Consider the following 27,531-nt stretch of genomic DNA (forward strand, 5'->3'; position numbering starts at 1 on the left):
ATCCTGCTGACCCTGGGCTGGTGGGCAGTGCACCCTAAGCAGACTAAGGTCCAGCTGTTTTTGGGCTGCATGTCAATGCACGCTAAGCAGACTAAGGTCCTGCTGTCCCTGGGTTGAAGGTCAATGCATCATAAGCAGACTTAGGTCCTGCTGTCACTGGGTTGAAGGTCAATGCATCATAATCAGACTAAGGTTCTGCTGTCCCTGGGCTTGCGATCAATGCATCTCAAGCAGACAAAGGTCCTGCTGTCCCTGGGTTGGAAGCCAAGGCATCATAGGCAAGCTAAGGTCCTGCTTTCCCTGGGCTGGAGGTCGATGCTTCCTAAGCAGCCTAAGGTCCTGCTGTCCATGGGCTGGAAGTCAATACGTCGTAAGCAGACAAAGGCCCTGCTGTCCCTGGACTGGAGGTCATTGCATCCTAAGCAGACTGTGATACTGATGTCACTGGACTGGAGGTCGATGCATCCTAAGCAGACTTTTGTCCTGCTGTCCCTGGGCTGGAGCTCATTGCATACTAAGCAGGGTAATGTCCTGCAGTCCCTAGACTGAAGGTCAATGCATCCTGAGCAGATTATGGCTCTGCTGCCCCTGAACTGGAAGTCAATGGGCCTCATTACGACCCTGGCGGTAAGGGGTTTACGCCAGCGTTAGCTGCGCCGACCCCTTACCGCCAATTACGAGGTCCCTTAGCGCCATGGCGCTTTTAACACCTGCTTTTAGCAGGTGTTAAAATCCATGGCGCTAAGGGACCATGGAGTTAATTACGCCACCGTAATTTACGGTGGCGTAATTAACGCCTTCCCCACTCCCATTATGCCCTATGGGGCAAAAATGGGAATGGGGAAGGGTAAATGGGGATTGGGGACTTACCGCCCCGCCGACCTCGGAATGGGGCGGTAAGTCCGCCAACCACCATGGCGTAAACGTAGTTTACGCCATGGTGGTAAAGTCACGGCCCAGGCGGTAACTTACCGCCTGGGTCGTAATGAGGCCCAATGCGTCCTAAACAGACCAAGATCCTGCTGTCCCTGGGTTGGCGGGCAGTGCACCCTAAGGAGACTAAGGTCCTGCTGTTTCTGGGCTGCAGGTCAATGCACACTAAGCAGACTAAGGTCCTGCTGTCCCTGGGTTGAAGGTCAATGCATCATGAGCAGACTAAAGTCCTGCTGTCCCTGGGTTGAAGGTCAATGCATCATAATCAGACTAAGGTTCTGCTGTCCCTGGGCTTGAGATCAATGCATCTCAAGCAGACAAAGGTCCTGCTGTCCCTGGGTTGGACGCCAAGGCATCATAGACAAGCTAAGGTCCTGCTTTCCCTGGGCTGGAGGTCGATGCTTCCTAAGCAGCCTAAGGTCCTGGGCTGCAAGTCAAAGCTTCCTTAACTGATGAGGGTCCCTCTCTCAATGAGCTGGAGGTCAATACGTCCTAAGCAGACAAAGGTCCTGCTGTCTCGGGGCTGCAGCTAAATGCATCCTAAGCAGACGAAAGTCCTGTTCTCGCTGGGCTGGAGGTCATTGGATACTAAGCAGACTACAGTCCTGGGGTCCAATGCATCCTAATCAGACTAAGATGCTGCTGTCCCTGGACTGGAGGTCAATGCGTCCTAAGCAGACTAAGGTCCCGCTGTTCTTGGGCAGATGTAATAAACCTTAACTCAGACAAGGTTCACATGCTATAAAAAGACTACAGAGGTGATCTGGTGCAGTAAAAATAAATTAATAATAATAATAATAATAATAATAATAATTGCCAATCCAGTAAAATCATACTTTTGGGATGCCCCATTTTATTGCAAAAGTTTGGCAGAAATCAGTCCTGCTGTTCGGGCTGTGGTGGATGCGGTAATTGGAGTACGGTATGAACATTCCATGGAAAACATATGTTTTTAGACTCCGCCATAACTGTAACACCATCTCCTCCTTTATGGAACTTCAGGAAACTGTCCACAAAAATGTATAGCCAGGGAACATTATTCAAATGACGCCAAAGTAACAAGCACTCCATAAGGTGCTCTTCCTATAATGAGCCCAACTTCAAGATAACAACAATGTTGCTATTGTCGACCCTGTATTTTTTATATGTATGTAAGAGGCAGTGATAGTGGCTATGCAGTAATGATTAAGTTGGACTACCAACAGTAAGAGCAATATGTGGATGGCTTATAACTTTGGCACCGTATGAAGAATCCTCCCTAGACCTTTAAAACAATGGACTCTGCCCCTAGCGTTGGGTGCGCATCTTACTAGCGTCTGCATTTCCGTGGTTCACACCAGGCTTTTGCGGCTTCTCCGTCCATCCTCAGCAGCACCTCGCTGCTCTCTGAACTCAACCTTGTTGTGGCTTTTCCGCCGGTCCTCAGCAGCCCGTCGCTACTTTCTGCACACAACCTGATTGCGCCTCCCCTGCGGGGTCCCCTGCAGCGCAACACTGCTGTCTGCACTCAACCGCGTCACGTGCGTGGGGTCACGCTGCTTCACCTCCTGTTATTCGCGGAACTCCACCAGGGTTGCAGTGCTGACAGACACACTCGGGCATTCCCTACTGTCGCCAGTTGTTGTAGCCATACTAGCAGGATCCGGTTAGCTCTCGCTGTCATGGCAGGGCACTGCAGATACTAGATGTGCCCTATTCAAAGACTATGCAGAGCCATATTCGTTCCAACCTTCTTTTTTTATTCACATTTGTATTTAAACATTTACAATTCAATACAAACAAAAAGGCCAGCTAAACTAAAAGTAGAATCCGTCTATGTCAGATCTAGAAATCTGCCCCAGATCTCCTCATACAGACCACCCCTCTTCTGCCTGCGCTTGATGACTTGCTCAAGCAGCGACATCCTCCACAAGTCCTGAACCCATGCCGCCAATGTCGTAAAGGTTGTACCCTTTCAATCCCTCAATACAATCTTCTTTGCAGACAGAGAGGCCCTAAAGAACCAGCACTTTTGTGGGTAAGTCAAGTCCCCCAAGAACTCATCCTCCCCCGAGCCAACGGTCACAAAATCAAAATCCAGTTTTGTTGTCAGGCCCGTGTCCATTGTCTCTGTGACTTCACACCAGAACACACGTCCAACCTTCTTTACTCTTTCTCATGCACAGCCTGCTTTCCGTTCCCTCACTGCTCCTCTTCCTCCCTCTTCAACGTGCTTCCCCCTTTCCCTTAAGGTCGTCCTCTTGTTAAGGACGTGCTTGTGCTTTCTAACTTTACAACTGTTAAGTTGGACTCACCACAAGAAGAGCAATTTTTGGACAGCTTTTAACTTCGGCGTTGTGTAGAGAATCCTAACTACACCTTTAAAACAATATATGGAATGCAGGCTAACTGATGTGGTGTTGCCAACGTACACCCAATCTGCAATGGGACTGCTACAGTCTCCTTGTGGTGTAGTCGCGCTTCCATATACTGTTTTTCATTCTTATTTTTGCAGTTTCAACTTTTGTAATTAAATCCAGGAAATAACAAAATATCAGCAAGCTCTGGTTCAATTTCAGATAGTCAAATGGAAATTAATGATGCAAGAGGATTCCGTTATTTCAATCAGACAACGTTAATTGAAATCAACACCTACTTTAAAACCGTGCTTCAAATAGGTAAACCTATAATAACTTTAATTTGAATTTTAACCTCTGACTTTTAGCAGAAAGGAAGCCAATTCGATTTCAAGCTAAATTGTGCCACATCCCTACCAGGTGGGCCGACGGCCCTGGGGGCTCTTTTCTTATCCAAGATGGCCAACTGCAGGAAGTAAGAGGGCCGATTGCAGGAAGCAAGATGGCCGACTGCAGGAGGCAAGCAGAGCAGCCTGTCATAGTCTGAGCTTCGATTTAGTTTTTGGGAAAGGAAGTCATGGAAAACATTCCCAAATTTGTGAAAGCCATGCCATATTTGGGAAATCTAAAATACCTCATGAAACGTTTACACACTGCAAGTGTTTTCCTTGTCACATGTTGGGGGACAGGGAGTTGCAGGGAGGGGCAGGAGGCGGGAAGGGCAGGCAGTTCCTATGGAGAGTTGACGGAATAAAGACATGTTCTTAAATCCTCTCGCGTCCGTCTCATCCCTCAAGCGTGTGGTTGAGTGAGACCGTATGGGTGCCTCAGGCAAGGCAACGTTGGAGTATACTACATTGGCGACAAGGGGTTCGAAACCCCCAACCGCGGTGGCCCCTCCTCGCGAATGCGCGAGTAGAGTGAAAGGCTATGCTGTAGGGGGTGTGAGATTATCGACCCGTCTCCATAAAGTGAGAGAGGAGCCCGCGGGCAGTGGTGGCCTGCATGGAGTTCTCTCACCTCAAACTCATAGCGTGGTGCATGGCTCCACCCAGGCAAGCATCCTGGCGAGCTGCCAGCACATGAGAGTCTGCAGCACGTGGTGGAAGCGGCGCTGCTGAAAGGGGAATACACCGATCCGGGAACAAAACAGAGACTTTCAGATACATAAATTATACGTTGCAGAGAAGATTTGCACAGCGGCACCCTGTTCTGGCAGAGACACTCAAGTCTGCAGCAGTTGTGCAATAAAGATCAAGCCGGTCTGGTGAAAATCACGTGGTTTGGGCAGAGCACGTGGAGGGCTGTAAGAGAGAGCATGCCAACACTTGCGCTTCTCCACCACTGCACCTAACAAGATATTTCCACCCACATCTTCATCAGACCTGAAATGGCCACCAGCCAAAAAAGCAAAACCCACCAAGGTCAGTGACACCAGTGATAAAGGTGTGCTCAGACCAAGCATCTCCAGGCGTGGGAGGCATCTTACACCTGCTCAGAGCACAAGAAAGGGATTGTGAGCGCCTTCAAACCAGTCAAGCCAAGCCAAAAGATGTCGGTGGTTGACACCCTCACAGTACCCCTCACACCGGCAGCAATTCTACCCACAAGAATGCAAGGTACCCTCATTACACAGCTGCCCACAAACTTTGACCTGACCAAATGCAGCAGTGGAAGACATGGATAAGAGACTTTGAAGTTTGCATCAAGGCGATCGGGCCTGTAGATGAGGAAAATAAACACTGTCCATCGGCCGCAACGTCAGATTCATAGTTGATGAGCTTCCTGATGATGCAAGGGACACGTACACAAACCTGAAATCGACCCAAACAGACTATTTCACTCAGCACACAAACGTGGATTATGAAAGGCACGTGTTCCACATGACGAAGCAAGTAAAAGGAGAATCCATGGACGCCTTTGTCATGTGAATCAGAGTGAAAATGAAACATTGTGAATTCAACAACTACTCAAACAATGAAGCATTGAGGTCACAAATCATAGTGGGTTGTGAGTGTGCAGACTTCAGAAAAAGACTACTACAGAAACAACGCACATTGGAAGAAATACTACGCCTCGCCTGCTCGGACGCAGCCCTGGCCTCCCAGGTAGACAGCCTGGGCTTCATCAAAATATCTCATGGAAAAATGGAATGCATCAACAAATTAGACGCAGTGCCCAGCGGCAACGGAGAACCGTTTTCTTTACAGATGCGGCTATGAGTTCCCACATGAGGGACCATGCCCCGCCATTGGCCAACAGTGTTCAGCCTGCGGGGGAGACAATCACTTCAAAGCGGTATGTCGCATGTACTGAAGTCAAATGTGTGGTGAAGGTAAACAACTCGCTTGAAGAGACAGACAGGTGCAAAGCCCCCCAGGTCATCCAACCAAACTTACGAGCCTCCCATCCGTAGCCCCAAAGAAGAGAAGTTAGACAGAAGGTCCCATGACAGACGGTCGAGTGAATGACTGGAAAACAAACCAAAATCGACAAGATCGAGTCAAGCGCATCCTCTGGAGAAGAAACGAGGAGAGGTGAAAAACATCGAGAGGAACCAAGAAAAAAAGGATACCCCTCAGCAAAAGAACACAGCCCAACCCTCATACTGCAAGTAAATCAGGCACCCGCCGAGTTCCTGGTTGACACGGGTGCGACCGTCAACGTCATTAGCGAAGAAGTATACAACAGTTTACCACAACCCCCGCAGCTCAAGCCAGCAAAATTTCACATTTATCCCCACGGAGCAAAGACACTGCTACCTTCTAAAGGGTACTTTATGGTGTCATGCACATAAAAAGGACAGTCAAATGAAATCCCAATGCATGTACTTGAGGCTGCCACAGACAGTGCGTGCATCCTAAGCTACAAGACAGCCATTTACATGGGCCTGATCCATGTGTTATACAGACTGATGGTCCACAAATACCTGGATCAAACCGCAAAAATTGTACAGCTTTTCCAGGCTCTGTTCCAAGGCCTTGGAAAACTAAAAGACGCCAAATAGACCTGCACATCGACCCAGGAGTTTCACCTGTGGCTCAGCACTATCAGGGAGCCCTGATCAACAGACAGAAACAAGTTGAGAAGGAACTCCTAAAACTCCTTGAAGCAGACATCATCAAACACGCAGAGGGTACCACCCCATGGGTGTGCCCAATAGTCCCTGTGCCGAAGAAGGACTTAACAAACATACGCATATGCGTGGAAATGCCCAGGCCAAATGAAGCCATTCTGCGAGAACGACACCAAGCATCACGCATAACCAACATGGTGCACCTGCTAAATGGCGCCACTACCTTCTCCAAGCTAGATCTCAACAAGGGATATAATTAACTGGAACTCAGCAAAAACTCAAGATACATCACCACGTTTGCCACTCATCTGGGGTTATGTAGATATAAGAGTCTCAGCTCCGGAGTCTCATCAGCAGCAGAGATTTTCTAATCCGAAATTCACAACGTGATAAAACATATAACCAACTGCTTAAACTACTCAGACGACATACTAGTATTCGGACAAGACCAGGAGCAGCACGATAATACACTCGCAAGAGTCTGCATGGCCTTAGAGGAAGCCCGTCTCACATTGAACAAGGACAAATGCGAGTTCAGGAAAAGGAAACACACCCTCTGTATAGCCTAATTGGTCGCTACAACTGCAGGACTACAGCTTCTACATTGTACACAGACCAGGAAAGGATCATAACCCGGCGGATTTCCTGTCAAGACATCCCTGCAAAGAATCTCACAGCTCTCGTTCCATCGCAGATCAATGCATTCATTATGTAGTACAAGGAACCATGCCAAAAGGTTTGGACCCTCACCAAATTGCACAGGAATCGAAGAACAATCAGAGCTTGCAGGTCATTCTTCGATGCGTCGAAACAGGACACTGGAAGCATGCTAAACAGGCGGGGGAGAACACCTGCAAAGAAATGAAGCAAGACATTACCTGCATGATGTCCATCAAGGATGAGTTAAGCAAGACAACCAAAGGACTCCTGCTAAAAGGAACCAAATTAGAGTGTTAGACCTAGCTCATGAAGGCCACAGAGGCATAATAGTGACCAAAAGGATGCTCAGTCAAAAGGTGTGGTTTCCCCTCTTAGACACCTAAGTGGAATAGCTCCTTCAGACCTGTCCCACCTGTGCTGTACTCAACCTACATACACGCCCAGAACCCCTGTTGATGACAGATCTACCGGATAAGGAATGGGACGAAGTCACAGTAGACTTTTTTGGACCACTGGAAGGAGCTGAACACATCCCTGTAGACATAGATGAATACTCCTGATTCCCTGACTTACAAATAGTGCCATCAACCTCAGTCATACCACACCATTCCTACCCTTGATAGAATGTTCACCGCATACGACATACCACGCATTCTTAAATCAGACAATGGTCCTCCATTCACCGAACAGGACTTCAAAGCATTCTCTGAGTATATGGGTTTCGCCCATCGCCGCATCACTCCTCTGTAGCCGCAAGCCTAACGGCACAGTGGAGCGCTTCATGGTCAATGTGAAGAGGAGCGCAGAAATTGCCAGATTCACTGGGGAACCAGTAGAGAAGCTACTCTACCAATTACCAAGAGACTATCGAAATACCCCACACAGCACTACAGGGAAGACACCCTCTGAAGTAATGTTCGGCTGGAACTTAAGGACCCGACTGCCACACATGACCAGTCCTGAGGAACACTACAAAGGAGATGCCGAAATGTGAGAACAGGACTCAAGACGCAAGGAACAAATAAAGAAACAAGCAGATAGAGAAAGGAGAGCCCAACCAAGCACCCTGGAACCTGGAGACACTGTCATAGTGCGTCAACCACAAGGAAGGAAAGCAATGGCTGCATTCAATAAAGAACCTCTGATGGTGACACAAGTAAAAGGCTCCCATGTCACGGCTGAGGGCGAGACAAAACACATCACCCCAAAACTCCTCGCACTTTAGACGCATGGCAGGCATTATCCCGAATATCACCCTCAAATCTGATGGCGCAACCGGAGGGTGGGACTCATCCGATGAAGGAGATGGGGAGGATTCTTGTGATGAGCGTGCACAATCAATTCCTGCAGACAATGTGGAGTCCGAGCCTGTGTGACTTCTGGGCCGACCCCAGCGAGCTTGTAATAGACCTCAACGTTTGATTGAGAGAACTAGAGATCATTGTTTTTAGTACGGGGGGTGACGTTTACACACTGCAAGTGTTTCCCTTGTCACATGTTGGGGGACAGGGAGTTGCGGGGAGTGGAGGGGCGGGAAGCGGGAAGGGAGGGCAGTTCCTATGGAGAGTTAATGGAATAAAGACGTGTTCCTAAATCCTCTTGTGTCTGTCTCCTCCCTCAGCGTGTGGTTGAGTTAGACCGTGTGGGTGCCTCAGGGGAGGCAACGTTGGAGGATACTACACCTCATTCCTCAAAGTTTTTGGAGTAAAAAATCTTCATGTTAGGTGAGATGCCACGTGGAGTCCCTGAATGTTAATTGTTTTGATTACGCTGTCAAAATAGCAGGTAGAGCCGCCAATCAGCATTTTAAGAGCCCCAGTCTCTGCTCGGGGATGGAAAGAGTGACACAGATGATCAAAAGGCAAACATTGACCCTCAGAAAGTTCTAGAATGCTTTTGAGGCTCCGCAGCTGAGTATAATACTTTAAACCCAATTCAATTTATTTAAATTTGAACTCTTAATTTTGATTTTTTTTGAGTTTCTATGCCCTTAAACACATATTTCACTTCAACTCTATTGATATTACAATTCTGTATTGCTTAAACACACTTGATAAACCCCTAGACAGTGTTTCCTCAACTTTCCTTCCACTGCAAGCAAAAAGTGCAGTTACTGGAACTGAAAGAAAATCAAATTCTATCTCGCCTGAGTTGAGCCGCTACTCAGCTTCATAACTGGCATTGCGGCTTCAATCTCTGCGCGGGATCTGGAAGGAGGAAAGGCATACAGACAACTCTCTGTCCCCCTGTCAAGACTTTCAATCATCCCAGATCATTTATTAAACATTGCTCTTAAGGTGATCAGGCGCGCACGTCGCCTCCTTTGGTGACAGCGGCGCAGTAGGACAATGGACTCGCTCAAGGTTATCAGGCGTCGCGCGGATCTCGCTGGCATACATCCTTTTGCCTTCCCATTATCATAATGGATACTGTAAATATGAGCTGAGTTTATCTCGCTGGAAAAAGCGAGATCCTGTCACATGGTGACGTTACGATAGCTTGCTTGTGGTAAATGACAGGACAATTATTATGCTAATGCCAACACAATACTGTAAATGCGCTGTCATGGCGCTATGATTTCTTGACTTCATAAAGCTTATATTCGCTGTCACCATATAGCAGTGAATATTTAACAGCTTCCATTTTTATAAAGTTTGCCGGCAGCGCTTTCATTCACGTACAGCCCAATTGGTGAATGGCACCAATTGGGCTGTACGTTTAATGATAATAACTTATTTTCATTTCCCTTTCAAGTGCTGTAAACATCAGATGGTGCTGTTAGCGAATCCATCTGTAATTGTGTAGGAACCCTGACAGGCAGAGTGGCTCTGGCTGAGGGGGATCCTAGCTGCATTCAGCATAGAGGTTTGAGAAAGGAACTGGTGTGAATGCTGGAGGCAGGCGTGGAAGGAGAGGTCACTGTGGAGACTTGACAGGAACTGCCACCGGGGTATTAACACTGGCGGCAATGGACCCACCGTAGAGTGTTTGGGGATTAGCTCCCCCTCCATCCTCCAGATCAGGAAACACAAAATAAGTAAGATTGCTATCCGGGTTTAACTTAAGTGACTGCACCAAGCAAGTCGTTTAATTGCCCCAAAGTGTAACCATGGAAATATTTGGAGGGTGCCTAGAAGAAGTGAAGTCTGCATGGATGGACAGTCGGTGAATGGGAATATGCCAGTTAATTAAGCCTGTGCCTTGGCTCTTACCAAGAAAGGTGCCCTTGACAAGTCTCTGCAAAGCTTCAAACTTCTCAACCAAGACCTTTGTGCTAGAGTAGAGGTCATGAAAAATGCATCCAGGTAATATTTGAAGCGAGGATGCCAGGGGTGTGAGTGTTGTGCCCCCACATTTTATGGAACATGTATTAGAATGGTGTGATAAAATATTGCTTGGTAAAACATGGTTCATTGAAAAGACATTAAAACAAGCACATTGGTTGTTGAAACAATCGCATTGAGTGCAGAGTGAGCAAACTCACTGTGGTCACTTTACCCCCTTTCACCCGGGGGAGGCGTGTACAGATCTTGAGAGACTTTCCCACCATGAGCCATCACTACAATTGTAGTCGTGTGGGTTCTCTGTGCAGAGTTTCGAAGAGGGTTGGTTCAACGCTTTAGAGAACAATGCCTAATTGCTTGTCACTCTTCTAGTGGGCACCGAGAATGTTCTTATCAGGAGGAAAGCTACATCTCGCAGGCATTAGCTGCATCTGGGGGTGATAGAAACTATTCTTGATATTAGAGAATTTTAACAGTCACCTCTTCATCTCTAGCAAGAACAAGAAATGAAGCCTACATTTCTCCAGTTATCTTCCCAATGTAGGAGAGATGGGGGAGGTGATAGTAAGGGATTGGAGGTTAAGCCTCACTTCTGCATTTCCTCCTGTTTTGCTCATTCCTCCTTGCACTAGGCCCAAGAGCGCACATCACCCCTCCCTTTGTGTCCTTCGCTGTCCTCCGATTGGACGGTGATCTTCCTTCAATGCGATGTGCATTACCCATCAAGCCTTTTACAACAAAGGACCGGAATACCTTTTGCATACATTCACAGGCTATGGGCCAATCAGAAACCTCAGCACTTCTTGTCATTTCATTGACATCAATGAGTATGGAGTTACATATGTGTTAATGCTCTGCAATATGGTCTTCCATCACATGTGGAATCTGTAAGAAGAACAAGGTACTTACATTCTGTCTGATAGATATGAATATACTCCTAAAGATACCCCATCACCCCTAATCCATCCCTCTAATAATTACTCTAATTGTTCATTTATAAAGCACTTAATATCAACAAGTGGTTTCTTAGCACGGGATCGGGATATGAACCTGTTTTGCTCTGTGTTGTTTTGCTTCCAAGACAAGCGTGTTGCCCCTGCACTATCCTTCATACCGCTGACTGTTTATATAATGTTTAAAATGTTATATCATAAAATAGAAATGCATAAATAACAATTAATAACATATTGCACTTGTAAAAAATGTCTCACGAGAATTCCCAAATATTTTCCCAGAATGCATAAACAAATTTACAATCAAAAATAGGGGTAAGATATGTCCAACAAAGATTTGAGGTATTTTTTTTTTAAAAGAAGGAGTGCTCAGTGGGGATAGGTATGCATGATTTAAAATTTTAAATGAAAAAGAAAACGGTTTGTGTTAGATTAGCAGCAACAGATGTAGCATAATGTTGTTTACATTCTTTTTCCCAAATATCCACGGTAATGCAGAAATGTAAATCCCTCTCCCCTTCTTTAGGCAATATGACCCAAGGAAGGGAGGCATTAAAGGTTGGGTAATGCACTCAGGGACATAGAACAGAGCCCGAGAGGCATTACCCGACCGGTAATGACCCCCTCCCTCTGAGGGTCATATTGCCATTAGTATCCCAGCCCATTAGACCGGGTTATTAATGGTCTTTTCTTTTTGGGTTGCGAGACATGTTGCGTTTCGCAAACCGAAATAAAGTTAAACAAAAGAACATGGTTGTCCTGGACTAGGAAATGCAGTCAGTTTTCCCTTTCCGTGGTGGCCATGGTAAACAAAGAAAATGGCCACCATGGAACAGGGAGAAGGGATTGCATGTGGTCCCTTCTCCCTTTCCATGGTAGCCTGAAGGAAAAAATATGAAATATTGAAGAATGATGGGGACCGGCATGAGCGAGACACCGCAATGTGAGTGTTGTTACAAGGTAAGGCTGGCAAATGCACCATGTGGTGCATAGATTTATTCTTTTTGCAGCGCACCTGGTATTAATTCACAGTAATAGTTTGAAGTACATTTCCATCATTTGTTTCATTAAGCATTTCATAAAACTTTGCAGATTTTTTTAGAGGGATTCATAGCAATGAAAGTCAAAACGTTGGATAGATATTTCAGAAGCATAGTTGGTAAAACATTTGGAATTTAGTCTAGTGAAGTAAGGTAGAAGGTCTAGTATGAATTCTCCAAACTTTATTTTGATATTAAGGTTTGAAAAAGGAAGCAACACAAATATTATATAATTGATCAAATTGGTAAATACCTTGTGAGTACTACCAATTATTCATGAGAGGTTTATGTTTGATTTGAATGACGATATTGTACCAAATAAAAGTGTTATCTATATCAGGTATGTTATGGGAAACTTCCAATAATTTCTCCCAAAAGGTTTTGAATAGGAGCAGAAGTGGGAACTTTTTTGGCCATGATGTCATTTGCAAAATATGAGAAAAGGTTTAACGTTGATTAACCAATAAAAAATATAAAAAACAAAAAAAAAAAAAATATGAGAAAACAAAGTGGAGTTATCAATTCTGCTTCAATCTTAAGCCAGGCCGGAGCACTGCTGATATGATTCTTGTAGCTTGCATACATTATTGTTTGGCATAGTAGAAATGCTTTATGATAAGTTAAAAAATCTGGAAATGTCACTCCACGATAACATTTAGATACTTTAAGTTTCTTTAATGCTACCCCAGGAGTTCAATTATTCAAAATACTGTTTGCTACGTAACATATAGAGTATTTTAAAGAATGAGGAGGAGAGAGAAGCCAGGACCATTAAAATTGTGTATAGAACAACAGAAGCAAGGGTCAACTGAATGGAGTCTAGATATCCCCACCACAAAAGGTAGAAAGGGGACTATCTAGTCATTATGTATTCTACTTTCTCCAGAGCTAATGAAGTATTTAGTGAAATGGTGGCATCAATGTCTATTCATTTTTAAATACCTAAATATTTAATAGATTTGGGTCATGAGGTTATTCCATGCAACAGTCCATTCATAAATGAACAACACCTGCTAAGAGGAAGACTTTCAGAATCATCCTAATTTAGTTTATATCCTGATACTAAGTACACATAATGAATTGAAGATGTTAAATTTGAGATGGAAGATGATGGGTGGATAGAAAGATAAAACGTCATCAGATAATGCTGATAATTTAATTGGTGTTTTACCCAATATTTATACTATATATATTTATTCAATCTGATATTTTGGAGAAATGTTTCTAAGGCCAAAATAAATAACATTGGGTCTAATAGAGATCCCTGTCATCTTAAGACATGCAAGAACATATGATAAGGTGTCATTAATATGAATACCAGAAAATGGTACAGAGTATGGGCTTTTAAGAAAATCCCCAAACATCTAGGTCCAACTCCTTGCCATTGAAGAGCTTCAAACATAAAAGACCACACAAATCAATCAAATGGATCACATTATTTTTGGCAGAGAGATAAAACATTGAAAAGAAGACGTCTATTGGAAGAAGCATGTCAACCTTTGATGAACAGAGATTAATCGTCATGGATTAACATGGGCATAACATGTTCTAATATATACGTTAAAAGGTTTGTAAATATTTATAATCTGAATTAATTAGATGAATAGGTTAATAAATATTAATTAATTTGGGATCTTTGTCAGCAATGCTTCACCGAACGATCCATCGCTAAGAAATAAGAGTATAATTCAAAAGTTTAAGAGATCATTTTCCTTGAAAGTCTTATAGAAGGAAGTCTTTAGACTCAAGGGCTTTCCCTGTCTTAAGATCTTGAATGGCTTTTGTTTTTAAATTTCAGGTAGTTTAATAAGGAAGTAAGGTCAATTAGATTTGGGAGCATAGGCGATGAGTACACGGGCATAGCGGGGGCACTTGCCTCCATAATCTTAAAACAACAGGGACAGGAGTGTAGTTTTGCCCCCATTGTCAACCTGCAAGTGAAAATGTTCTCACTATCATGAAAACAAAGGAATCTCAGCTTAAGCGCTGGACGGCAGGGTTGAGGCTCCTCCACTGCTGGGCACAGGCTTGAGGAAGGGTTTGCATGCAATATTGCAAAATTTGCAAGTGCTGCTAACGCCAAAGTGGGGGACGGCCGCTGGTGCCAAACAGACGAATGGTCATCAATGGATGACCAGAGCTGTGAATGGAGGGAGAGGCCAAAGCTTAGCACAGTTCCCTCTCACTAGGCCCTTCTAATGAAACCCACCCCTCCAATGGCCTCAGCAGTTGCAATTCTCTATGAACAAAAGGCTACAGAACATGTCTAGATCTTTCCAGGGCCCCTGCTGTCAGACTCTTCCAGTAGGTTCTTCAGAAAATTGAGGTTATGTAATATGGTGTTTCAGGATTTTATTTTTAGGCTTTAACATTGTGCCTTTTAGAAGCTGGACTGGCATAAACCTACACATTTCTATCTGCTGCTTTTATGATGAATTCATTGTAGGTTGTACTTCACAGTTTTGATGTTCCTTCTTTAGTTTCTCCGTTCGCTATTTATTTTTCTCTTTACTTTTTCATGCTTTGCCATTCTGCGTTTCACTTTCTTTCCATTCTTTCTTTCCTACCTTCATTTTGTTTTCATTCGCGTTCATTTTTTTCTGCCCATCTCAGCTGGCACTGCTCCTTTCTTCCTCACCACTTTCATCTGCCTCCCACTCTCCTATGATTGCCCTGCAGTTTCTCTATCGCCCTTACTCTCTCTCTCTCAAATGTCGAGCCAGTCCACCCCCTGCTCCCAATCCTCACCAACGCTCTATGGAGCCTTTGGGGTCCTCTGTGTGTTGCCCAAATCTTCATCTGCAGAGATAAGGTAGTACCTACAGATGAAAACGTTTTCTGTTGTGCAGTATAATTGAGTGCCATCCACACCACCTCCTTTTGTGGGGTGCAATCCCCTTATGCCTGCCACTGGCTGGCTGGCTGCACGGCACCGTCCTGATCACTGCTGCCTCCCTTGCTTTATGCACCATGGAGCCCTCGTTTCAGGGCAGAAGCCTCATCTGGACTCACTCCCCATGAAGAACAAGGACACGGAGCCCAGCACCTTTTTAAGGTTACAGTCCCTTGCAAGACACAGCAGCCCCGTTCCATATTAGGATACTGCTCTCCCATCAAGGACTGCGGGTCTTGTGCTTTGCTGAAGGTGAGGAGTGGAACCTGATCCTAACTTTACATGATGTTTCTCCTCCTCAATGGCAGAATTTAATTTTAGCACATTTAGGGTCTGTAGTAGCATTTACTATCCAGTAAAATAGATGGTCTGAGCTGTGCCTTACCTACAAGTGCCAGGCACCAGAACAATTGCTCAGCCTTTTAATATAAGTAAACACCCATTGCAGAGATCTGTTTTTACGCAGAAGTCACAGGTTTAAAATTCAATACTATAGCTTGGCATGTTAACGCACCTGCTGCGGATTTCATTTTATAACCAGGGTGCGCGGCTGCAACCAAGACTGGGAGAGAGAAATAGAAGGACGGTCAGAAAGGGAAAGATGGATGGGGGGAGGGGGAGAAAATAAATAGGGAAGAAGGTGGGTAAAACATGGAAATAAAGGCAAAGGGGGGGCGAGAGAAATGTGGAGGGTAGCAGAGGGGAGAAGGGCAGGTAGGGTGCTAAAATAGAAAGTGAGCAGGTAAGTGGGTTTGGGAATAGATGTTAGCAAGGAAGAAAGCATGAGGGATGTGTAGTGACATGTGGAGAGAGGGGAGGTATGAGAAGAAGGGAGAGAGAGAATGAGGGACAATGAGGTGTGTGAGTGGGAGAGAGGAAGGAGGAAAGGGAACAGAGAAATCTATCTATTGTCATAGCAGGACAAATAACAATAAAATCTTCATCACAGTCCCCCTGAGAGGTGAATCATATTTAATCATGCCCTAAGAATAAAATTGTGCACCTTGTATTCAATAAATATGATGCAACAGTCAGAGCAAGAGAAGCAAGAACAGTGGTGCAGCTGCTTTTCCCCTGACATCTGCTGTCACCTTTCTATTCCATCTACTCCCCTTCACCTTTGACGCCCGCAGCCATATTACATCCACACCCTCTTACTAACATTCCAGTTTACCAACAGTCCTGTGCAGCACAAGCACCGCCCATTATGTCTTATTGGCCTGGCTTGGGAGAAACAAGGATGACAACTCCTCCCTTCTGGGAGGGCTAAGCAATGTGGCCTCAAGCACTTATTCCAGCTGAGCATCAGTGCTCTCCATAAGACCTCTCTGAATTATCGGCTGTAGAGGAAGGACATGTGGACCTGCCATCTCGTAATGCAAGACAGTCCCCACCTCCCCCAGCATACTGCAACATGGAATGGGGCAGCTTGCAACCTAAAGAATGTCATTTTAGACACAAAATTACATTGTTGCTGCATTTTGCAGTACATTTTTCATTGAGTTAAGTGTGCGAGGTAGTGCTCATATGCAGGAGGGACACAGCCATTGGAAATGTAAGCAACATTCTTAGGACAGCAGACACATTAACTAACAACTTCTGCAACTTTGAATGATGAATGGGAAGGTCTCTGTTATTACACGAGTCTTTAAAACTATGAATGGCATTTTTTTGGTTTAGCATATACTGCATACTAATTCACTTCTAGGGGTACCTCATTTTCGCCTTTAAGGCAGAGTGAGATTCAATGATTGTCAAGGAACACACACACACTGTTTAGGTGTTGAAGATGACATTTGTGACTAGTCTGATATTTAGGTACTTGATCAAGTATCTTCCCAGCTCAAGTTGATACAAACAGGTGTTCATGTTTGGGTTTGAAAACCAAAAAATAATACTCCATTTTGTACATACGACTTTACAATTGCATAAGTCCCATGCCAGACCTACTTGACAATGCATCATTGCAGTAACAAATTGAGTAAAACGTGCATGCTGTAATTTTGTTTTGCATCCTACATTGCATGGAAGAGGAACCTTCTGTTTATCCATTTGGGCAAAAGGGCCCTTTGTTGCAAATTTAATTATTTCCACCACATGGAAAATTAATAGTAAACCACAGGCAAAAAAGCCGCAAATCTTCAGTTGTTCACTACATGTCTAAGAAAATTGTAAATTCCTTTCACAATTAATGATCGTGGAGGGCCCATCTACAATAGGTTCCTTCTAAATCTGCCAGTATTTACCAGGTGTACTGGTCTAGTTGATCTAGAGTTAACTATTGATTTTCTGAAAGCATAAACATACATGCTGGTGGAAAATGAAGCAGATTTGGCCACGGGACCTGAAAGATCAGGTGAGCATGTTAAGTCTTCTCTGCTCTCAAACTTCCCCTGCTAAATTGTATAACATCTGCAGGTGCTAAATGTCAAAGTAAATGATTTTACCGCAAGTTTTTCCACTGTGCATGAGTTGAAAAATGACCCCTCCACCCTATGATTACAGCTTTATTTTCCCCACCGTGAATAAAAGCCTACAAGTTCCAGCATGCAAATTAACGGGACACTGCAAAAAATATTCCATAGGCACAAAGTGCAATGCAATGGAAAGTCATTGTTCCTCACATTTTGCAACTTCTTCTGTATTCCCATAAAGTCTAATCACCCAACAGTCAGACTTAAATTGCGTATTAAAGCTTGTATGTAGCTAAGCGGAATAGTGCCTCGGCAATGCTCACGTGCAGTTACCTATTTCCATCACTAATTACTTCCGGTTGTAAATGGTCTGATGGTGAGACGGGTAATAAAGAGAAGGCCTCCCTTTTTTTCTTTCCGGTGAGAGAGGCACAGGAAGTGAGGCCCGTGGGCATTTGTCCCTGGTCCGACTGTTCAAGTCTCCACTGGAGCTGGGGTAGTTTTGTGCGATTTATGCAGGAGGAGTTACATTTTATTATGCCATGCTCCTTTAGACCCCTTACAACAGAAATTGAACAAGGCTTTAACACTCACAGACTTTTTAGTAATTTGTTTGCCCATTGTATTCGCTATAGAGCTAAGTGTCGTGTTTTTCTCTTTCTTGTGCTCAGGTAGGTGGATAAGAGTGTACATTATTGTTTTGATCTGCTGTAATATTTAGCTTTAACCCGAAGTATGGAGCTAAAAGCTTTTTCGATACAGATTTGATTAAATTCGGTACACTGAGCTATCAGAGTCGTTATTATAAAGCGATGTTTCAAGAGATTTGACCGCTTTGAGTATGTATTAATAATGTTTTTTGCAAGCTGCATGTTGAATGACAACGTCTGTAAATTAAGCTTTAAAAACACCCCCAATGTCACAATGGTGACGTGTAATTATTAATAAGAGTTTCAATTATAGTCCAATGACTATCCATGTCTTGTATTGCTTTCATTTATATAGCGCCTATGCACAGATAATAGAAGTGCCGAGAGGATGTAGAAAGGATAGAATAAGAAAAGAAACAATAACTGCTTGCGGAAAAGAGGCAAAGCTTCCTTAATATCTAGAGAAAGAAAGAAAAGGTGCTAACACATGTCTTGGGACAGTCAGATGAATGAAGAGCGTGGAAACTGCAACTCCATTTACCGCTGACCTCAAACAAAGGGAAAATCAATTAAAACCAAAAGGACCAACGGGACAGTAATTAAGTATGACATCAAAATCGGAGGATATAAGATACTGTCGAAAGGAAGTATTCATCGCTAATGAAAGTAAATGAAGAGATCTATATTAACCTTGGGCAAGCCACTCTGCCCAGATTGCCTGCCGGCTCACCCCACAATTAGCCTACTTCGCACGCTCCGAAAGTTAGTACAAGACTGCCTGGTTCAATATTGTTTTTCTTAATTCTACATCGTAATGATCTAAATGCCGTACTAGATCATTGTACTCCACCAAAGTACTGCATATGTTGCCTTGCATGCCACCTATTACACATTGCCGTAAGTCCTATTATGTAAGTGCCCCGCCCTGTGCTCCCAATCGCTGCGGTTGTGGAATGGTAGGCATTCTCCATGTAGGCGGCTTCTCCTTGTTCAAACGCTGTGTGAACGTATCTTCCCAATGCTTTGGCTTGTGTCTGCGGCCAGCATGTATGCGATCTCATTATGATGGCGTTTGCTTCATAGCGCTGGCTTGCATGCGGTGTGTACCTCTAGAGGCATCACCGGTCTATTAAGCAGTAAAGTTAGCACTCGCATTTACAATGCTATGAATCGTGGTTGAAGATTCTTGTGACCCATCCCAACTCTCTGGCCACCTTTATTATCTACTGTGGCCAAGCATATTGACTTCACATTCGTTCCATAATTAATCCAATTGATGAATTATATGTCATGCCTTTTTTTATATATTTTATATATTTTGCACCCCTTGGTGTTTTGTATGAATAGTTGGATGGTTGATGGTTGCATGTGGATGAATGGCTGTACGATCCCCCCATTATCACTGAGCTACTGGCCTGTGGGTTTTTGACATTTCTGGCCCTATGTGCCCCAATTATTGGTGAAGACCGGCTGGGATTGCAGGGCTGCGGACCACATCTACCCCTTGCCAGACACCTGGGGGTCACATAACAGCACCACCCCGTTGATATTACTCTGCCAGCCGGTGGTCACCACGCTTCTGTCTCCACAATTTTTACTTCTCATGCGGCGTGATGACGCAGCCCATCATTGCCTTGGCATCCCCAGAGGTGGGGGACAGAGCGAGCCACTGACCCCACTGGCCCTCACTACACGCTTATCATTGAACAAACCTCAAATACAGAAGCTGCTCTCACTGGTTACTTCTCTTGCTGCGCTGCTCTCGAACCCTGCGGCCACTTGGCATGGGCACACTGAGTCACACCCCTATTCTCCACGCTGTACTGGGCCTGGCATGTTGGGTCACCCCAACACGCCCTGCTACGCTTGCTATGTCTAATAGAGCCAGAGGGACCAGTTAGGTGGGTGCCATGGACAAGTTTGCACAGGCAGCCCTGCAGCCAGACCCGGGGGCTGCGATATCCCCCCAAGAGGAACCCGAGCCCGAGCCACACCCCGGTACATTGGCCCCCGATCTCACTGCAATGATGGAATCTATGGCCAAGAACTTTGCCTTGTTTCATGAGAAACTGGACGATATAAACACCAACGTTGCATCACTCAAATCACAAGTAGACTAGGCTGGGACCAGGATCACTGAGGCACAAAATAGAATCAGCGTGAATTAGAACGGGCTTCACACTCTGCAAGACACTGTGACCACTCTGACTCGAGACATGAAGGTCGTGAGGGCGAAGTGTGATGACCTCGAATCCCGCTCACGCAGGAACAACCTGAGCATTATCGGGGTCCCAGAAAATGGCCTAAAAGGGCACATGGAGATGGTGGTCGAGAACCTGCTCAAAGACCTGTTGGGTAGCCCTACCCTGTCCCCATAATTCACGGTCGAGCGAGCCCACCGGGCCCTATCACCGCATCCTAAACCAGGAGACATCCCCAGGCCAATCATCACCAGAATTCTCAATTACAGGGATAGGGACCTTATCCTCCGCCTGTCACGTGAGAAGGGAGACTTGCGACTCGATTCACATACTATCCGCATATTCCCAAACTTTTCTGTCGGCATGCAGCAGGAGAGGCGCCAGTTCCTAGTTGTCAAGCAACTGCTACGAGAGCGCAACATCCCCTACGCAATCCTTCTTCCCGGCCCCGCGCAAGATCACCTTTAAGGAAAAACTGTACTTCTTTACCATTCAGGAGGAAGCAGTGAAGTTTATAGAGTCCCAGATACCACTTCGCAACCCAATAGAGGACTCCATGGACAATGATTGAGTTCCAGCTATCTGGAGGATATGTAATCTGGTCATGACTGCTTGTTTATTGATGTGCTTATGGTAACAATGATTTATTTGTTTTAGCCACGCATAGGCATTTGACACTCGAGGCAGCCGCATTTGTGTGGCTGCAAGCGCCCCACCTGGGGCCAGTATCTGTTCCTCACCACACTCTACCTCTCTGTTGGCGCTGGCTTATACCTGCTCATGAGGCTTAACCAATGACTCCCGTGTCTCTGAGTACTGTTCACTCATGACTGGGGAATTCTGCCCCCTGACCAAGCCTTTCGCACCATGCCCTGTGGTGTGGGTAAATGGGATTACTCTGCGTTCCATTGTCTAATGTACCGCTTGATATATTGTGTCATTCACACTTGTTTTGGTGTCCGCCACTCGGCAACAGCGCTCCACACTGAGATTGCAATGTTCACTCTTGTTAGATTGTTGTTGGGTGTTGGCCCCGGTTGGGCCTTCAACAAGCCAGACCCAAGTTGGGGCCCGGCCCTCGACCCCTGGTTCACGGGAATTTCTGGTTTTGTAGGGAGGGGCGAGGCTGGATACACTACCTACCTGGAAGGGGTGGTGGGGGAGGGGGTGGTATCTGGGTTGAGAAATGTTATTGGAAAAGGCAGGGTCAGATTGGAAGATCACGTACCATCGGGGTGCCCGCAGGGTGGCAGTCCCCGCAGCAAACACATTCTTCGGCAACAGTGGTGGTATGTACCCTAGATACCTAGAATACCCACTACGGTAATGTCCTGGAATATCCGGCGCTTGAGCAATTATACTAAGGCTCGTAAAATAATGGCCTACGCTAATAGATATGGATGCAAAATACTATTCTTGCAGGAAACACACTCTACGGGCCCTTTGACAAAGTGCATGGTGCCATCTTGGGGACCCAAAAGGTATTCTACATCATACTCCACTCGGACCAGGGGGGTGCTGACTATGATTCATAAATTGCTCAAATGTGTGCTTCACAGGAGCTACATTGACCCGGAGGGTAGATGCATTATATTACATTGCGCAATTGCTAATAGAGAATATCTCTTGGTGAACACTTATGGTCCTAATGTAGAATCCCCGGATTTTGTCAACCTGGTGGCATCTATATTGCTGGGCTATGTGGGGTGTACATTATGTGGTGAGGGGTTATGAATTTCATATTGGATACCGCGCTGGACAGAACAAGCACAGCCCCCAGACTATTGTCTGGTGCAGCATGTAAACTACTAGCACACAACGCATCGCTCGATATCCGAGATGTATGGAGGACGTTACACCTGCAGGCACAGGAATACACCCACTACTCTTCAGTGCATGGCAGTTCATCCAGAATCAACATGTTCCTGCTGTCAAGCAGCATGCTGGGCAGGGTGGCGGAAACACAAATTCTTGCCCGCACCCTGTCGGACCATTCCTCAATCACTTTGTCCTTGGAATTGGGAGTGCCTACCCCTATCATTAACACATGGTGATTCAAGTCTGCCGCCCTGCAGGATATCGTATTTAAGGCAGACATCCTGGCTGACATTCTGTCCTATTTTGAACATAATACACCTCTTTCCACTACCATGGGAGTCAGATGGGATGCCTTCAAAGCCTATATTAGGGGAATGTCTATATCTAAGGAGGCAGGAATACTCAAATCTATCAGAGCGGCCCTTGACCGTTCCGAAACCAGACTATGTGAACTAGAGCGGGCACACCCGACATCAGTTGGCCCAGCTACCCTCTCCCAATTTAGCGAAGAACTCCAATCATTCAATGAACATGCCACCAGGGAAGTACAATACTTTAGCCGTCCACAAGCCGCGTGGAAGTATGATGAGGGTGATAGACCCGGCAAAACACTGGCTGCTCTGACAAGGGGGGAGTGGGGTCAAGCCCAGATTATTTGTGTCAAGGATGGCCGGGGTGCGGTACGATGGTCCGACCATCAGATCCTTGAAGTCTTTGCAGACTTCTATATGGACCTATACTCCCAACCCCCTGAACATAGCGAACTCCATATGAGGGACCTCCTCGAGCAGATACACACAACTTGCATTTCCCCTCCGACTAGAAACCAATTAGATTCCCCAATCCTACTGGACGAAACAGTCGAAGCAATATCCATTCTCCGGAAGGGTAAAGCGCCGGGACCTGACGGGCTCACTGCCATACTGGCCCCTAAACTTCTTGAAGGATGGGACAAGTCGCTCTGTCTAAAGACCCTTCCCCCCACACTGTGCAAGGCCGTCATAACAGTGGTACTCAAACCTGGTAAACCCCATGATGAGTGTGGATCCTACAGGCCCCTCTCACTAATGAATCTGGACACTAAAATCTTCGCCAAAGTAATAGCCAACCGCTTCCTTCCAGTCATGACATACATGGTCTATGATGAGCAATCAAGGCTTTGTACCTGGAAGATCCACTTCTCATAACATCAGAAGGCTGCTCAATATCATGGCGCGGATTGATCAGGGTGCAAATGCAGTCACGGTTACCCTTGATGCCCAGAAGGCATTCGATATGGTGTCCTGGAGGTACTTATCTCTGGTACTGGAAACTAAGGGCATCGGGCCCAACATGATTGGATATGTTAAGCTACTATACACCTCTCCAGTGGCCAGAGTACGAGTCAACTCCCTGACGTCGGGCCTGCTCCCACTCTTCAGAGGCACCCAACGGGGCTGCCCATTCTCCCCGATCCTCTTCGCCTTGGCGATAGAGCCAATGGCTGACCACATCAGGGCACGCCACTCACGCAAGGGGATATGGCTGAAAGACACCACTGAGATAATTTTCGCTCTATGCGGATGACGTGTTATTGTTCATCAGAGATCCCGCTGTCCACCTTGATCCAATTTTACGGTGTGCCCGCTCTAGTTCACATAGTCTGGTTTCGGAACGGTCAAGGGCCGCTCTGATAGATTTGAGTATTCCTGCCTCCTTAGATATAGACATTCCATCACCCGCATAGGTACACACTCCGGTTTCACTATAAACTACACTAAATCTGAGCTCTTTACCCTCACCAGCTCCACCAACAACCTGCCACTGAATACACACTTCGATGGTCGCCCGACGGTATTAAGTACCTGGGGGTCCAGGTCTCCCTGACCAGGGACACTCTGCTAGCTGACAACTACCTAGCCACAGCACAGCAGGCTGAAGCCAAAATGGCACGATGGCGCTCCTTTCCACTGTCCCTTGCCGGGAGACTCTCACTCGTTAAAATGGTACTGCTCCCAAACTGTTGTACATATTCACCAATGTGCCCGTCTGACCTGGGAAGAAATACTTTACAACACTGCACAAATTGTGCGCCCAGTTCTTATGGCATTCTGGCACTGTGCGCAAAAAAGGGTCTGATATGACACTCCCCTACGATAGAGGGGGGTTCACTGCCCCTGACCTGCTGCGATACTGGCTCATGGCACAAGCCCAGTTCGCTTCCTATTGGTATCCTGGCCCCCCCCCGTTACCCCCATGTCAAGCTGGAGGTCATGGCGGCAGTAAGCACCAACGTAATGTCATTAATACTACACCAGCAGTATATACCAGACTCGCCCATTGACCTGGTCCTATTCACAGTGTATGCTTGGGGTCGAATATTCAAGGTTTGCGACGAACAGCAGCCATACTACAAGTGACCCCCGCCTGTTGATTCCCCGGGCTGGAACCCACACATGACACAGCCCTGGTGCGACACTGGGAGGCCCTGGGCTACCTTGCTCTAACAGACTTCTACCCAGATGGGCAGTTTATAACTCCACAGATGTGGAGATCGGGCCATTCTGGTTCGGCATTGGAATTGCTACAATTCTATAAAATCTGCGCCGCCTTCCGAGCTGCTTGGCCTGGTTTCCCTGATGAACCCCCAGACTCCCCTGGGATTGCCTACATTGCTAATTCGGGTGGCGCCAGTGGGGTGGTCTTGTCACTGTACAAGCATCTGCAGATGGGGCCCCCACCACAACCCTCCAGAGCCCGGGATGACCGGGCGACCGAGCTAGATTTGGGGCTCACTGTCCAATTATAGGGAAAAATGTGCTCACACACGAATAGAGTTTCACTCAACTTTCACTACCGAACCATACAATATAAATTGTTAAATAGACTGTATTATACCCCGCACAGGATCTACGGGTTTGCTCGACCCACCCTGCAATCAGGCCCTTGCTGTGATACAGAGGGCGCTGATCATTTACATATGTTTTGGGAATGCCCTGTGTTGGCGGAAATCTGGGGCAAAATCCTGAAGACACTAGCTGAAATCTGTGAAACTCCTGAATGTGAGCTGCATAGTGGCCAAGAAGTGTGTTCTGCAGAACTGGAAGAGCTCCCCCACCTCGTACCAGCAATGGTTAAACCTACTCACCTGTTCTCGTAATTATGAAGAAGAGTTCCTCAATATGATCCCAGTTTGCTCCTGCCCTAAAAACATTTGGACTGCCTTCAACAGTTACTTGCATAGCCCCGACGAGACCTCCTCCGTTGATGGCTCCTCCCAGGCCTCTCATTGATGTTCTGACGCGTTATGATATACTGTGATGCCTTACCCCCTAGCTGTTGTCTTGCTATTGTTTTTTTTCATCTACCACTGTATGCATTTAACCATGTATTGAACTCACTGGTTGCTCTGATGTGTGTGTATGCTTTCTGCCTCTGCCAACAAAAATAAAAGTAAAAAATAAACAAATAACATAAGGCCTATACTTAACCTAACACTCCCATCAGGCAAACTTCTATCAATTTAGCTATCCATCTCTGACTCAAGAAAACTCACCATTCATCTCATATATAGACCGCCCGGAATCCCCTCCACCGTTGGAAGAAGACATTACTTTTCTACTCTCCAACAATACCAAACCTAGCTCTCAGATCTTAATACAAGGAGACTTTAACCTAGGCTTTCAGGATCCTAAAGAAGACAAAGCATCTACTCTTGCCAACACCATCTCTGAGCTAGACTTTACACACCGTATTACTCGTCCAGCACACAACAAAGGAAAAACCTTAGATTGGTTGGCTGACTTGAACTGCAACACAAATATCCTATCTAACACACCTTGTGCATGGACAGACCACCACCTCATCACATTCGCTATCAAAAAAGACAACCCCTTGCACCAGCAAACGCCTACTGCTCAACCATCATTCACTAGAAATAACCGAAACATAACAGTTGAGAAATTACTCCACCTATTGCATCCGATCATTGACTTCACGCCCACCACACTGGCCCTACTGCCCTAGTAGATTTATAGAACACCACTGTGCTGAATGCCACCATGTCATGGGTTTTGACCCATGTTGAATCAATAGACTGGGTAGATGTGGGGATGAGCTGTCGCCGCCCATTATTCTATCTCAGAACAAACTAAATCAATAGACTGGGTGGATGTGGGGATGAGCTATCGCCGCCCACATTCACGCCAGAATAGGAGAACTGCGCAGTTGGCACGAGACCACTCCAAAGATACAACGTTATTGTGGGGGGGTTCCACATCACCACTCTACTGTGAGGATGCCATCAAAACAATGTTAAGCAAGGATCCTATACTATCAAGCAAAAGACCACTCTATTGAAATGCAGTAGTTCAAGACAACTCAAAAAAATGCATGCAGTACCCGCTTTGGACTCAAGGCGGCGCTAGCGGTCTAAACTCTGACAGGAGAACTGCTACTTCAGAAGCTAATCAGCCTTCTGTGACAATTGGGACTCCAAAGCTTGTTAGGTAATGGAAGATCTAACCACCTGCTGTTCCCAGAGACAATCTGATTTGATTAACAGGCCAATAGGCTGGGAAACCTTCTCACCTCAGAAAGCCCAGGATATCACATGGTCATGCTAACCAAATGCAAAGTGGCCCCCTGGTCTGTTGACCTCAGCTTGCTGGAGCCCACACAAAAGACCTTTTCCCTTGAATAGGATATGGTGATTTTGACTGTTTCCTGTCAACAAAGATCTGCCAGCCAGGAGAGACATGTGATCACTGTCATCCCCAAACTTTGGGGGCGGACTCAAACACTGCAGTACTTTGAATTGAAAGCAAATATATATTTTACAGAAATATTGATAACTCTTGGTAACCAGATGACAGAAATGTGAAATTTGGGGATCCTTAAAATGAAAACTTCACCCACAATTCAAGCCCAAACTCCAATTTGTGTGATGTTCTGGGGCAAAACCCCGCTATTTATTGATACTACAGACTCTGTGTTTAAGCTAGAGACATGGGAATTTACTGTTGCATAACCCACTAAAATCGAAAATAAGTTGCCATTTCTTTACCCAAGCTCCTAGAAACGCCAGAGACAGAACAGTGCCTACCTCATGTTATATATGATGTGTGTAGGTGATGTAAAAACAACTGTGTAGTTGGGAAAGATGTATTTGGATCAAATATAGATTTGTGTGTAAAGATGACAGGGGAGGGCCCTCTGGCCATAAAATCTACCTCATCACTCTGACTCACAACTCAGGTCCCCCAATCATGGTAGAGGGGAGAATTGGGCCAATG

This window comes from Ambystoma mexicanum, chromosome 10, assembly GCF_040938575.1.
Source record: "Ambystoma mexicanum isolate Mex_15411 chromosome 10, UKY_AmexF1_1, whole genome shotgun sequence".
In the NCBI taxonomy this organism is placed as follows: domain Eukaryota; kingdom Metazoa; phylum Chordata; class Amphibia; order Caudata; family Ambystomatidae; genus Ambystoma; species Ambystoma mexicanum.